General features: G+C 46.0%; 1 protein-coding gene across 1 annotated transcript in view; it reads right to left on the bottom strand.

Moving 5' to 3' along the window:
* The window catches only part of LOC126462080 (beta-1,4-galactosyltransferase 7-like), an 82,792-nt gene that overhangs the window by 24,469 nt on the left and 43,481 nt on the right, over positions 1 to 14,842 (bottom strand). The gene's annotated exons all lie outside the window — the stretch shown is intronic.

Below are 14,842 nucleotides of genomic sequence, written 5' to 3'. Positions count from 1 at the left end.
TTCTTACAACACTAAGTCTCGTCACCCGTGACAATGTTTGTCAGAAAAGAATTGTCCGCGTTTTGCATTTCAAGCAGGTCGCGGCCGCCGACCGCACTTCGTTGTTTACGTTCGGAAGTCCAGATGTGTGGGACAAAATTTTTCACAATTTTATCTTCTTCAGAACGTGCTAGAGAATGTCTTTGACATTTGATTTAGAGATTTTGCTCCGCTGCGATTTGTGACACACCAACATTGGCACGCTCCTACCACACGTCCCGTACTTAACACCGACTGCTCACAACTGACTTGTCGAACACACATCTCTTGTCTGCAGTTGTTAGTTCAAGGTGCCGTCGTAGTTACTGCGCTGACGTCACTTATATGCCAGGAATAAAATCAGCTTCGGTACTTTTTGCACAGTCCTTGTATACTTGTGAGGGGAGCGCTGTTCGTCAGTCTTGGACCCTTAACAGGGAGTATTAACTGAGTGTAGTTCCACAGAAGAAGGGCGAGTTGTGGCCGAGAACGTCAAGACGATGCTCACCAGACTCCTGTGGCAGAAGGTACAAGACAGTCGCTGAGCATAGTAGAGAGGGTTGTTGTGGAAATTCCGAGATCTTGTGTACCCAGCTGACTTGTGGCAACATGTTACAGTTTCCCACATACGTCCCACGATATGCTCACGACGTGAAAACAAGAGGAGAAAAAAAAGTGGTTCAAATGGCTCTGAGCACTATGGGACTCAACATCTGAGGTCATCAGTCCCCTAGAACTTAGAACTACTTAAACCTAACTAACCTAAGGACATCACACACATCCATGCCCGAGGCAGGATTCGAAAACAAGAGAAATTCGAACTCCTACAGGGGACGATCAGTATTCATTCTTCTCAATCACAATGTACAAATTGAAGAGGAAAGGGATAAATTATAGTAGTGCCACAAGTAATCTCCGCCAGGCACCATAGTGGCTTGCGAAACATGGACGGCGTTGTAGCGCCAACTGAATAGAAGTGGTTAAAGTACCGGACTTGCATTTCGAAGCAGCGGTGTTTCGCTAACATACTTACGACAAATTTTGGCATGATATTGTTGAATGTCTTTAAGTAAACCAACAAAGTCCAACGAGCGATAATCAACCGCTTTGCCGACTGCACACGTACGGGCTGCCAACCGGAGCCGACGAAGCGGTTGGCCTTGGTTGCGATTCGGACTGCTGGCGTTAACAGCTGGCTGCTGGTTGGTCTTAGGACCCCTCTCGTGGTGTGGACGCTGGGACGAATATTCGTTGTTTCAGTATTTGCTGTCTCTCTAAAACGGTTTGTATTTAAGCTTTTCAGGACAGCCATAAATCGCACTAAGTATGTTTTATTGACCTGTTTCGCTCTGTAATTTAACAAGAGCATCGTCAGCAACTCTGGAATCTAAAGTTTAAAGCACAGCAGTTGGCTGTTAAATGAAAGAAAGGGAGTCAATAAGACTTGTAGCTGTCCTGCAAAACTTCAATTTCAACAGTCGCCGTTTCCTCTGGAGGCAATGCCTACTCTCGCTCCGGGCGCGTGAAGTGGAATATAGAGAGAACATATGGAGAGAATATGTTTATGAAATCCTGCGAATTGCGATTATAAAAACGAATTGAAAACATTAGATTCTTGGAAGGAAATAACTGAGGCATTAAAAGAAATGCGCACGACATGAAAAAGAAATTGGAATCTTTATTGACATCTTTTCGCCGTGAACGACAAAGAGAAACAAACAAAGCTGGAAGTGAGCATTAATCCTTCTGCTACAAGTACAGCTCTTCTAAAAGAGGTGTCATCTTTGGAAATTTAGGGTCTATACAATTCAATAACGATTCGAAATTTGTAGCTTTCATCCGGAAAGAAATTATGAAATATCCCATATTCATATTCAGCTTTAAGGTAAACATTACTTTTGCCCACCACATTCCTGTCTACTTTTTAAACGAGAGACCGTCCTGAGCCGAGTGCGGCTCGTGTTCATGCCGTTTTCTTGCTTGACAGCTTGTCTTTGCGGAACTGTCGCCTCGTTTCTTATTCAATTTACTGGCATCACCAAGTTGCTGGTTTGCTTGCCCGTGAGTGGCAGCAGCAGCGCTCATCGATAAGTGCAAAGTCGTACTCTAGAGCGACCGCGAGTATTTACGGGTCGTCGTCTGTAGGAGTTCAGCCGGCCGGTGTGGCCGAGCGGCTCTAGGCGCTTCAGTCTGGAACCGCGAGACTGCAACGGTCGCAGGTTCGAATCCTGCCTCGGGCATGGATGTCCTTAGGTTAGTTAGGTTTAAGAAGTTCTAAGTCTAGGGGACTGATGACCTCAGATGTTAAGTCCCATAGTGCTCAGAGCTACACTCCTGGAAATGGAAAAAAGAACACATTGACACCGGTGTGTCAGACCCACCATACTTGCTCCGGACACTGCGAGAGGGCTGTACAAGCAATGATCACACGCACGGCACAGCGGACACACCAGGAACCGCGGTGTTGGCCGTCGAATGCCGCTAGCTGTGCAGCATTTGTGCACCGCCGCCGTCAGTGTCAGCCAGTTTGCCGTGGCATACGGAGCTCCATCGCAGTCTTTAACACTGGTAGCATGCCGCGACAGCGTGGACGTGAACCGTATGTGCAGTTGACGGACTTTGAGCGAGGGCGTATAGTGGGCATGCGGGAGGCCGGGTGGACGTACCGCCGAATTGCTCAACACGTGGGGCGTGAGGTCTCCACAGTACATCGATGTTGTCGCCAGTGGTCGGCGGAAGGTGCACGTGCCCGTCGACCTGGGACCGGACCGCAGCGACGCACGGATGCACGCCAAGACCGTAGGATCCTACGCAGTGCCGTAGGGGACCGCACCGCCACTTCCCAGCAAATTAGGTACACTGTTGCTCCTGGGGTATCGGCGAGGACCATTCGCAACCGTCTCCATGAAGCTGGGCTACGGTCCCGCACACCGTTAGGCCGTCTTCCGCTCACGCCCCAACATCGTGCAGCCCGCCTCCAGTGGTGTCGCGACAGACGTGAATGGAGGGACGAATGGAGACGTGTCGTCTTCAGCGATGAGAGTCGCTTCTGCCTTGGTGCCAATGATGGTCGTATGCGTGTTTGGCGCCGTGCAGGTGAGCGCCACAATCAGGACTGCATACGACCGAGGCACACAGGGCCAACACCCGGCATCATGGTGTGGGGAGCGATCTCCTACACTGGCCGTACACCACTGGTGATCGTCGAGGGGACACTGAATAGTGCACGGTACATCCAAACCGTCATCGAACCCATCGTTCTACCATTCCTAGACCGGCAAGGGAACTTGCTGTTCCAACAGGACAATGCACGTCCGCATGTATCCCGTGCCACCCAACGTGCTCTAGAAGGTGTAAGTCAACTACCCTGGCCAGCAAGATCTCCGGATCTGTCCCCCATTGAGCATGTTTGGGACTGGATGAAGCGTCGTCTCACGCGTTCTGCACGTCCAGCACGAACGCTGGTCCAACTGAGGCGCCAGGTGGAAATGGCATGGCAAGCCGTTCCACAGGACTACATCCAGCATCTCTACGATCGTCTCCATGGGAGAATAGCAGCCTGCATTGCTGCGAAAGGTGGATATACACTGTACTAGTGCCGACATTGTGCGTGCTCTGTTGCCTGTGTCTATGTGCCTGTGGTTCTGTCAGTGTGATCATGTGATGTATCTGACCCCAGGAATGTGTCAGTAAAGTTTCCCCTTCCTGGGACAATGAATTCACGGTGTTCTTATTTCAATTTCCAGGAGTGTATTTTTGTAGGTGTTCAATCGGGGACGCAGCGCCAGTGAGGTCCGGACAGCCAGTACTCGCCGACCGCTTGCGACACACATGCACTGTTCGATGGAAGGAGACTGGAGCGGGAACGACCGTTGGTTGGTCGTTCGGTTCGTCGTCTCGTCGGACAACGTGAATTTGTTCTTTGTTCTTTTGAGGCCGGCCGAAGTGGCCGTGCGGTTAAAGGCGCTGCAGTCTGGAACCGCAAGACCGCTACGGTCGCAGGTTCGAATCCTGCCTCGGGCATGGATGTTTGTGATGTCCTTAGGTTAGTTAGGTTTAACTAGTTCTAAGTTCTAGGGGACTAATGACCTCAGCAGTTGAGTCCCATAGTGCTCAGAGCCATTTGAACCATTTGTTCTTTTGACCGTTTCTGGGCCTTGTCAGTTGGTCATCTTGCCGGACATGGGTCGATTCCTTCCTTGTGCAGAGATATCGGGTGGCCAATGGGCAAGTGTTCCCTCTGCATGGTTGGGTCCGAGCCAGTGTGCCCGGGTCGCCGAGTCTCCGAGTTCCGAATGGAGTCGGGATGGAGCTGCAGTGAGCTCCGGACGCCATGACTCGCCCGACCTTTGCCGACACACGCAGCTTGAGTGCGCCCTCTTGCTTTGTCGTTCGGTCGGACATCTCATCGTGTATTTGGTCGCCGACCGCTTATGGAAACTCTGTGTGTGTCGACTTGTGATTCGTCCTTGTTGCTCCACATTCAGTCCGGAACCGCGCTACGATCACAGGTTCGAATCCTGCCATCGGCATGGATGTGTGTGATGTCCTTGGGTTAGTTAGGTTTAAGTAGTTCTAAGTCCAGGGGACTGATGACCTCAGATGTCAAGTCCCATAGTACTCACAGCCATTTGAACCATTTTTTTGCTCCACAATGATTGCTTTTACGATTGTTCGAGTTCCTGTGGAAGTGTTTTCGTGCAACTTTGTCTAGCTTGTGTGATTTCGACTGAGCAGTTATGTCAATACTGCCTGCGCACTGGTCAGGCGGTCGGTTGGGACAGAGTCCAGCACGGCGTGTAGTTCGGCAGCCTTTGGTGTTGTTCGTATTTTTGAGTGGTTATTGCGCCTTGGCTGTATTTAGACGCCAATATTTGAAGACGTAGTGCTGCTGGTATCTTCGTCCTCGCTAACATTTTCCTTTGTCGTGCCGTTGGTCGGGCGGAACGGAATTGATAAGGTGGTTGGTCGGTCCTTCAGCCGTCCCTGGGTCGGGTTGCCATCCGATTGTTTAGTTGTACTCTTGGGTGCCTGTCTCATCCAAGCTTATGTTACAGTTACCTCCTCAGGCCGACCCTTGGAACACTTCTGAGCACCACCTGTTGTTTTTAGATTGTGATTTTCTTTCGTCTGAAGTACTGTGCGAGACCTTCAGCTGTGTATTAATTTAGTTTGTTTTAATTTTAAAATAAGGCCTTCAGCCGACTTAAATTAAGGTTTCAAGATTTAATTGTTTAAAACTTATTATAAAAAAAGGAGATTTTGCTCTATTTCAAATCTTTGTTATTCAGGGTTTAAGCCTTGAGTTGTTCTATGTTCAGTATGTGGCCTTCAGCTGAGCACTTATGTAAAATTTTGTTTAAGTAAGGCCTTCAGCTGTGTGTATCCCTTAAGGCAATTTTAATAACTTGTGTTCGGGGCCTTCAGCCGTATTGTTTTTGGATGCTTTTAAGGCCATGTATGATTAAGTGTTTTGGAAAATAAAGTTTGTATGTTTTGTGCAACTGACAATAACTGATTTTGGCCCCTTTCCACAACTATAACCTGATCCGCTCTGTCCTGCGAAAGCAGATTTCACGTCCACCAATGCCCTTTCTTATTCTTTTTCTGATGAGCAGCTTCTTGCAGTGAAATAAGCTACTCTACAACAGTAACAAAACTGGAGTAACAACTGTATTTATCAGGTCCAAGCCATTCGTTTGGTGAGCATGAGAAGCCGAACACCAATGCTTTGATGACCCGCGTTCAGCCGAATCCAGCGTCCATCGTTTGTTGGCCCAGTGTGTACGCGCCTTAACGGAAACCTGTCCTTCATCTCTAAGGAACTCATCGTCGCTGGAACGATAAACTCAAACTTACTTCCAACCAATTTCATATCAGGTTCCCTGTTTTCTGCGAAAAGAATTTTTCTGGCCGACACACCTCCCTAACATGCGTAACAAGCGGAATGGCCACAATGTATGTAAAAATAACTTACAATAAGTCAAACTCGAAGGTAACGTACGATATAACTCCCAAATTATATTGGAAAGGTATCACACACTATCCTATTAGAAGTACCTGGGGACCCCTATATACGAGCGCTATTCAGAAAGCAGAGAACGTTTCCTTCTGACGCCGCTAGGCGCGCGCCGATCGCGTATATTTTGGTATGTGCGTGCTCGGCAGTTCAGTCGGCATCCATCTGTGACAGCAGGAACCTCTCTGCGCCTCTGGTTTTTTCGATATTCGAATTTGAAATGTGCGCTGCAATCGAAAATCCCGCCAGTTGTGAGGTGCAGTCTGTGATACGGTTTTTGTTGCCAAAAAACCTAAGACCTATAGAAATGTATCGTGAACTGTGCGAAGTGTACGGAAACAACGCAATGAGTGAATGTTCCGCCCGGAAATGGTGCATTCGATTTAAAAATGGCCGAACCAGCGTTCATGATGAAGAGAAGAGTGGACATCCCACCATTGTTACTGACGATCTTGTCGCTAAAGTTATTGAAACGATTCGTAAAAACCGTCGCTTCACAATGACGGAGCTTTCGCTTTCTTTTGCGCTAGTTCACGGACATTGTTGTTTGAAATTGCCGCTCAAAAGCTGGGCTATCACAAATTTTGTGCACGATGGATGCCCAAAATGCTTACAGAGCGCCATAAAGAACAGCGAATGGGGGAAACGTTGACATTTCTGGAGGCCTACCACAAGCATGGTGATTCATTACTGGATCGAATCGTAACCAGTGACGAAACTTGGGTGATCACGTCAATTCCGAGACAAAATTACAGTCCATGGAGTGGGTGCACACAAGGTCCCCCCAAAAACCAAGAAAATGTTTGCAAACCTTGTCAGGAAGGAAGTTGATGGTGACAGTGTTTTGGGATAGGCGGAGTGTGCTTCTTACTGATTTTCTCGAAGGTAGAGGAAACATAAATTCTGCCCGGTGCTCTCAAACTTTGACCACAGCCTTAGAAGAGCAGTTCAAAACGCCGAGGAAAGCTGACGTCCAAAATTTTGTTTTTGCATGACAATGCCCGACCTCACACGGCAAACCGCACTAAAGAACTCGTTAATTCATTCAAATGGGAATTTTTTTTCATCCGCCCTACAGCCTCGATCTTGTACCAAGCGACTTCCACTTGTTTCCCAAGATGAAGAACTGGCTTGCAATGCAGCGCTTTGATGACGACGCGGAACTCCAGGCGGGCGTGATTAACTGGCTGAAGTCTCAGGCGGCAGAATTTTACGACGAAGGTATTTCAAATCTTGTCCACCGCTATGATAAGTATCTCAATGTGTTTGGTGACTATGTGGAAAAGTCGCTCTCTCAAACGTATATAATAAAACGTATTTCTTGTACTTATTTTTTTTTTAATGCCAAAACGTTCCCTACTTTATGAATAGCCCTCATAGTACGAAACTTACAAGAAGATGTCACGACAGGCGGACCCTCCTGTGTAATAGGAGGCGGGGAGTATTGTGTTGTTAGTAAAGAAGCAGCAACAGTAGAATGTACAGGGTGCGTCAAAAAATGTATACACACTTTGAACGGTCATAGACAATTTATTTCCCGTTCTACAAGGTTAAATATCTGTGAGAAAGTACTGTTATGTTTTTTCAACAGGTGGCAGCAGTGGCAAGGAAGTAACTGCAACATGGCGGACGTGCGTTTAAGCTTTGATGCGCGGAAGCAGATAATTAAGTGATACTGGAAGTTTGAGAATGTAGCTGCGATTCAAAGACAGTGGAGAAGTTAGTATGGTACAGAAACACCTTCAAGGTTAACAATTACACGTCTACGACACAAATTCGAAATTCATGGAACAGTGTGTGATGTGCAAAAAGGTCGATCAGGGCGACCTCCTACAGCTACAAGCGATGATTCCACAACTGCGGTCTTGGAACTGTTTCAGCGTTCGCCTCAAAAATCTTCAAAGCAAGCGGCATGTGAGAGTAACGCAAGTGCTAGTAGTGTGCTATGCATTCTGAAGAAAGGCAAGTTTCGTGTGTACATTCCAAGACTGGTGCAACAGCTAAGTGATGACGATCCAGACCGGAGGTTAGAATTTTGTGAATGGGTTCAGGAGATGGTGAGACGTGAACCGGGATTTATGGGTAGGATAATTTGGTCGCATGAAGCCCAATTCAAACTCAATGGAACTGTCAATAGGCACCATTGTGTGTACTGGGCTGAAGATAATCCTCACATTACAGTTGAAAAGGCTGTGAATTTGCCTGATGTAAATGTGTGGTGTTGTTTGTCTACAAGGGGACTCATTGGGGCTTTCCGCTTTGAAGGCACTGTTACTGGAGAAACGTACCTAACAGTGCTTGCTGACTCCATATTCCCTGCCATTCGTGCATTATACGGTAATGATGAGTTTTATTTCCAACAACATGGCGCCCCGCCGTACTATCATAGGGACTTACGAGCATACCTGGATCACAATGTGCCAGGCCAATGGATAGGACGCAGGGGACCAATCGAGTTTCCTGCACGCTCTCCAGACCTCACGCCCATGGATTTCATCTTATGGGGCACAGTAAAACATGAGGTGTACAAACGTAAACCGCATAACCTGGACACACTTTGGAATGAGATTCAGGCGGTGTGCGCAGAAATCTCATTGGACACTTTGGTACGATGCACGTAATCAGTGGTGACTCATACTCAGAAATGTATTGATGCTGAAGGCCACCAGTTTGAACATTAATCACATTTGCAAAGTACATTTATTTTTCCAATTGGACTTTAAGCTTTCCATTTCCAGAAATTTAACATTGTAGAACGGGAAATACATTTTCTATGACGCTTCAAAATATGCATACGTTTTTTGACGCACCCTGTATTGGTCAGGAGAGGTCAGCGACTTCGAACACAGGATAGTCATTGGATGTCGCCGGATTAACAGATCCATCAGGGACATTTCAGCCCTTCTAAACCTGTCCAAGCCGAGTTTTGGTGGTGAGACCGTGAGGTGGAAACACGAATGAAGAACCACCGTTAAACCAAGACCAGCCAGATCTCATGCACTGTCAAGGAGCGTCGAACACTGCGGAGAGCAGTTGTAAAAAATGACATGAAATCGGCGGAAGAAATCACTCGTGAGGTTCAAGGTGCTATCATCAGTTCAGCTGGCGCAATGACAGTGCGTAGGGCGTAAAAAGGAATGGAGCACAGTTGTCCAGTAGCTCCTCATAAACCACACGTTTCTGTAGTTAATGTTAAGCGACACTTACAGTGGTATGAAAACCGACATCACTGGGCGATGAATGATGAGCAACGAGTGATGTAGTGATGAATAGCGCTACATCGTATGGCGATCCAATGGAAGGGCCTGTGTTTGGCAAACGTTACCTGTCATCACGGGTAATGCAAAGTGAAGTAGGAAGAAGTTTGTGCTACGGTATGGGGATGTTTTTCGTGGTTTCCTTATTGCGCTTAAGAAAACGGTAAAGGCTGACGCGTCTGCTCACGCAAGACGCTAACATGATTGATAATTTGACTTTTAATAGAAACTGAAACTAATGACTGGAAAGAAAACTTTAAAATTAACTACGAGGGGCGTTTGAAAAGTCCGTGCAAAGTCCGAGAGATGGCACCACTGGCGCATATCGAGGTCATGTTTAGTTAGTAGCATCTTTGGAAAGAACGTACACCAAGTTTCAGCCATATTGGTCTATTTCTTTTTGTTTGGTATTCGTGTGAATCAAGGAAGTCGAGTGATTGTCAAAAACTGGAGGAAAAAGAACTTCGTGTGGTGATTAAACATTACTTTACGAAAGACAAAACGCCTCAGGAGACTAAAGAGAAGCTTGATAAACATTACGGTGACTCTGCACATCCGATTAGAACAGTTTATAAGTGGCCATTTTCGGAGTGGTCATATGGGCACAAGTGATGCTGAACGTTCTGGACGCCCTGTGGAGGTTATGACTCCAGAAATCATTGATAAAATCCATGATATGGTGATGGATGACAAGAGTTAATGTGCTTGAGATTGCTAGTGCTATGGGCATCTCGAATGAATGGGTACGTAATAATTTGCATAAACACTTGCACATGAGAAAGCTGCCGGCCGCGGTGGTCTAGCGGTTCTAGGCGCTCAGTCAGGAACCGCGCGACTGCTACGGTCGCAGGTTCGAATCTTGCCTCGGGCATGGATGTGTGTGATGTCCTTAGGTTAGTTAGGTTTAAGTAGTTCTAAGTTCTAGGGGACTTATGACCACAGATGTTGAGTCCCATAGTGCTCAGAGCCAGCCATGAGAAAGCTATTCGCAAGATGGGTTCCGCGATTGCTCACACTTGACCAAAAATGGAATCGGGTGAAGTGTTGCAGGGATGGTTTGCAGCTGTTCAGGAAGAATCCGCAGGGCTTTAAGCGTTGTTCCGTCACTGTGGATGAAACATGGATACATTACTATACTCCTGAGACCAAAGAACAATCTTAACAATGGGTTCCCAAACGAGATTCTGCACCAAAAAATGCGAAGATCATTCCATCTGCCGGAAAGGTTATGGCGATTGTCTTTTGGGATTCGCAAGGCATAAACCTCATCGACTATCTGGAAAATGGTAAAACTATAACAGGTGCATATTATTCATCGTTACTGGACCGTTTGAAAACCGAGCTGCAAGAAAAACAGCCGGCGATTGGACCACAAAAAAGTCCGTCACGACAATGCAGCAGCACAAACCTCAACAGTTGTGGTCGCAAAATTAATGGAAATAGGATTCCAGCCCGTTTCACATCCTCCCTATTCTTCAGACTTGGCTCCCTCGGACTACTATTTGTTCCCCAATTTGAAGAAATGACTGGTGGGACAAAAATTTTACTCAATGAGGAGGTGATTGCAGCAACTAATAGCTATTTTGCAGATTTGGACATTTCCTATTATTGAGAAGGGATCAACAAATTAGAACAGCCTTGGACGAAGTGTATAAGTCTAAAAGGAGACTATGTCGAAAAATAAAAAAGGTTTACCCAAAACATGTAAGTAGTTTTTATTTTTGCACTGACTTTTCAAACACCTCTTGTAGAGCATAGTTGATGGTGGATGCATCTTTGTTAGTGGTCAAATTGACTTCTAGAAAAATGCTACAAAATTTGGAAAAAATTACACCTTTCTATACCACCATCACTTTGGCGGGGCAGATATCTATTATTTATGGGGGAAACGGAATCATAGCTTGGAGACTGTGGCCAGATCATTTAAGGTTCTGCGCTTGCACTCAAGTTGGCAAAACGCTTCATGATGAACGGGAATTAATCTCAACGTCGTTGTAGCAAGCTGCAAATGAATAAACGGCCGAATACTAATTCTATTCGGCCATTGTGTCTCCACGCCACGATCCGTTAAGCTCGTATTGATCGTTGGGTGCAACAATAAAGCAATAAAACATTTCATTTATGATATGGCCATCAGGAGCACTAGTTTAACTGCAAATGATTCTAAAGATAATACATGACACTTACACCAAATTTGTCTGCCGTGCGGTTAAAGGCGCTGCGGTCTGGAACCGCAAGACCGCTACGGTCGCAGGTTCGAATCCTGCCTCGGGCATGAATGTTTGTGCTGTCCTTAGGTTAGTTAGGTTTAACTAGTTCTAAGTTCTAGGGGACTAATGACCTCAGCAGTTGAGTCCCATAGTGCTCAGAGCCATTTGAACCATTTGAGCCAAATTTGTCTACGCAAAAGAAAGATTAATTAATGGTACGCAACAAACGCAGCTATAGTGCATCCTATCAGTACAAAGGCTACAGGAACGCTCTTCACTTCTTGTCGTTGTTGTGGTCTTCAGTCCTGAGTCTGGTTTGATGCAGCTCTCCATGCTACTCCATCCTGTGCAAGCTTCTTCATCTCCCAGTACCTACTGCAACCTACATCCTTGTGATTCTGCTTAGTGTATTCATCTCGTGGTCTCCCCCTATGATTTTTACCCTCCACGCTGCCCTCCAATACTAAATTAGTGATCCCTTGATGCCTCACAACATCTCCTACCAACCGATCCCTTCTTCTAGTCAAGTTGTGCCACAAGTTTCTCTTCTCCCCAATTCTATTCAATATCTCCTCGTTAGTTAAGTGGTCTGACCATCTAATCTTCAGCATTCTTCTATAGCACCACATTTCGAAAGCTTCTATTCTCTTCTTGTCTAAACTATTTATCGTTCACGTTTCACTTCCATACATGGCTATACTCAACACAAATACTTTTAGAAACGACTTCCTGACATTTAAATCTATACTCGATGTTAACAAATTTCTCTTCTTCAGAAATGCTTTCCTTGCCACTGCCAGTCTACATGTTATCCTCTCTACTTCGACCATCATCAGTTATTTTGCTCCCCAAATAGCAAAACTCATCTACTACTTACTTACTTAAAAAAATTATTACAATCGATCGCAATCAGCCACAGTCTGACTTCCGCTATACCTTTAAAATATTATTTATGAAATGGTAATTACATTTCACAAAATTAATGTACATAACTTATTTAGATTTTATGTTATTTACAGTAAATAAATAGATAAGTACACATTTTCGTGCTTTCCGTACATCTGATCTACGTAGACGTGCTGTACAGACAAATAAACGACAACAATTTCAGAAGAAAATGGACGATTTATTCAAGGGAAAAAACTACACAAATTGAGCCAGTCAATAGCGCGTTGGTTAACCTCCAATCATTGTGTAAGTAGTTATTCGTCTTGGCATTGATTGACAAAGTTGCTGGATGTTGTTCTGAGGGATATCGTGCCAAATTCTAACTGGCGTGTTAGATTGTCAAAATCCCGAGTTTGTTGGCGGGCCCTACCTATAATGACCCAGCGTTCTCAGTTGGGGAGAGATCCGGTGACTTCACTGGGCAAGGTAGCGGTTGGCAACACCGGGTCAAGCGGTACAAACTCTTCGCTGGGCGCGGGCTGCCATTATCTTGCTGAAATGTATGCGCAGGATGGCTTGCCATGAAGGGCAACAAAACAGGGCGCAGAGTATCGTCGACGTACCGCTGTGCTGTATGGGTGCCGCGAATGTTGCCAAAGGGATCCTGCTGTCAAAATGGCGCCTCAGGTCTTCACTCCTGATTATCGGTTCGTACGGCGGGCGACAGTCAGCTTGGTATCTCACTGCTGTCTGGACGTCTACAGACGCGTCTTCGGTGGTCATCGGGCTCAGTTCGAAGCGGTACTCCTCACTAAACACACTTCGGTCAATGAAATTCCAGGCCGAATGTGCCCGACACAACCGCAGATGGGCTTGTTGATGGACAGAGGTCAATGATAGTCAGCGCATGGGGGCGCCCTGAACTCAACCGCCTTTCTGTGAGCTGCCTATCAATGGTCCTTGGGGTCAATGGAGCACCAGTTGCACGTCGCATCGTCGATAACGATGAAGTTGGGGCTCTGGGAGCCTCTCCGACGATTGCTCGGTCCTGAGATTTTGTCGTCTCTCTAAGTCAACTGCTTGCTTCTTGAAGATGTGTTCGTTCGGACATACTTTACACATTCCTGCCAACTTCGTCGAAGAGTGGCATCGAAATGACGAGGAATTCGCTGTTTTTTCCAACTGGATTCACTGAGCTCAGCTACACGCCCTCTCTCAACTGCTGACATCTGCGTACGAGGCGTGTTTTTTTAAGTAAGTACCGTTTTGAAATTAAAAAAAGACGTGCTAACATATCTCAATAATTTTATTTTTACATGAAAGTCTGTACCTTAATCTACGCACTGACGCCATTATAGTCTGATTCTTCCTTGTTTACGTTGTGTACTGAGTGTTTAAGATGCCACCGATAATCGTGGGTCCCGCCGACTGTGAAGTACGGGCTGTTTTAAGATTTCTTAGTGCTAAAGGCCTAAAAGCGACCGATATTCATCGTGAGATCTGTGCAGTTTACGGAGAAAACATTATGAGTGATGGAATGGTAAGGAAGTGGGTGAAAGCATTTAAAGAGGGCTTACAATATGCATGATGAACAACGGAGTGGGCGTCCTTCGGTCGTTAATGAAAGTTTGATGCAGGAAGTGGACAATAAGGTGAGAGAAAACAGACGCTTTACGATTTCCTCCTTGCGGGATGACTTTCCTAATGTTTCTCGTAGTGTTTTGTATGGCATTGTGACCGAGCACTTGAATTACCGAAAATTGTGCGCACGTTGTGTACCGAAAATTTTGACGGATGTGCACGAAACCAAACGTTTAGACAGTGCATTGACTTTCCTTCAGCGGTACCACAACGACTGTGATGATTTCTTAAGCCAAATTGTTACGGGCGATGAAACATGGATGGCCTACGTCACACCAGAATCAAAGCAACAGTCCGTGGAAGTTGAGCAAGGGCATCGTTTTGCTGCAAGACAATACCTGTCCGCATGTGGCGAATCAGACTAAAGATCTCATCACATCTCTTCGATGGGAAACTATAGATCATCCTCCGTACAGCCCCGATCTTGCGCCCAGTGACTACCATCTGTTCCTGCACTTGCAGAAACACCTGGGCGGTCAGTATCTTCACGACGATGACGAAGTCAAAACGGTGGTGATGCAGTGGTTAACAAGTCAGGCGGCAGACTCCCATGAGGAGAGTATTAAAAAACTGGTACAACGTTATGAGAAGTGCCTCAATATTGACGGAAATTATGTAGAAAAGTAGATTAAGGTACAGGCTTTCATCTAAAAATAAAATTATTGAGATATCTTTGCACGTCTTTTTTTAAATTTCAAAACGGTACTAATTAAAAAATACGCCTCGTATATTGTTCAAGCGCCTGTCTGGGAAGTACTGTTCAACTGAGTACACGGAATGAAATTCGCAAGACCTTTGTGCCCTGGTAT

The sequence above is a fragment of the Schistocerca serialis genome, chromosome 1, assembly GCF_023864345.2.
Source record: "Schistocerca serialis cubense isolate TAMUIC-IGC-003099 chromosome 1, iqSchSeri2.2, whole genome shotgun sequence".
Classification (NCBI taxonomy): Eukaryota; Metazoa; Arthropoda; class Insecta; order Orthoptera; family Acrididae; genus Schistocerca; species Schistocerca serialis.
Note: the sequence above shows the minus strand (reverse complement) of the source record. Positions and strands in the feature narration are given on the sequence as shown.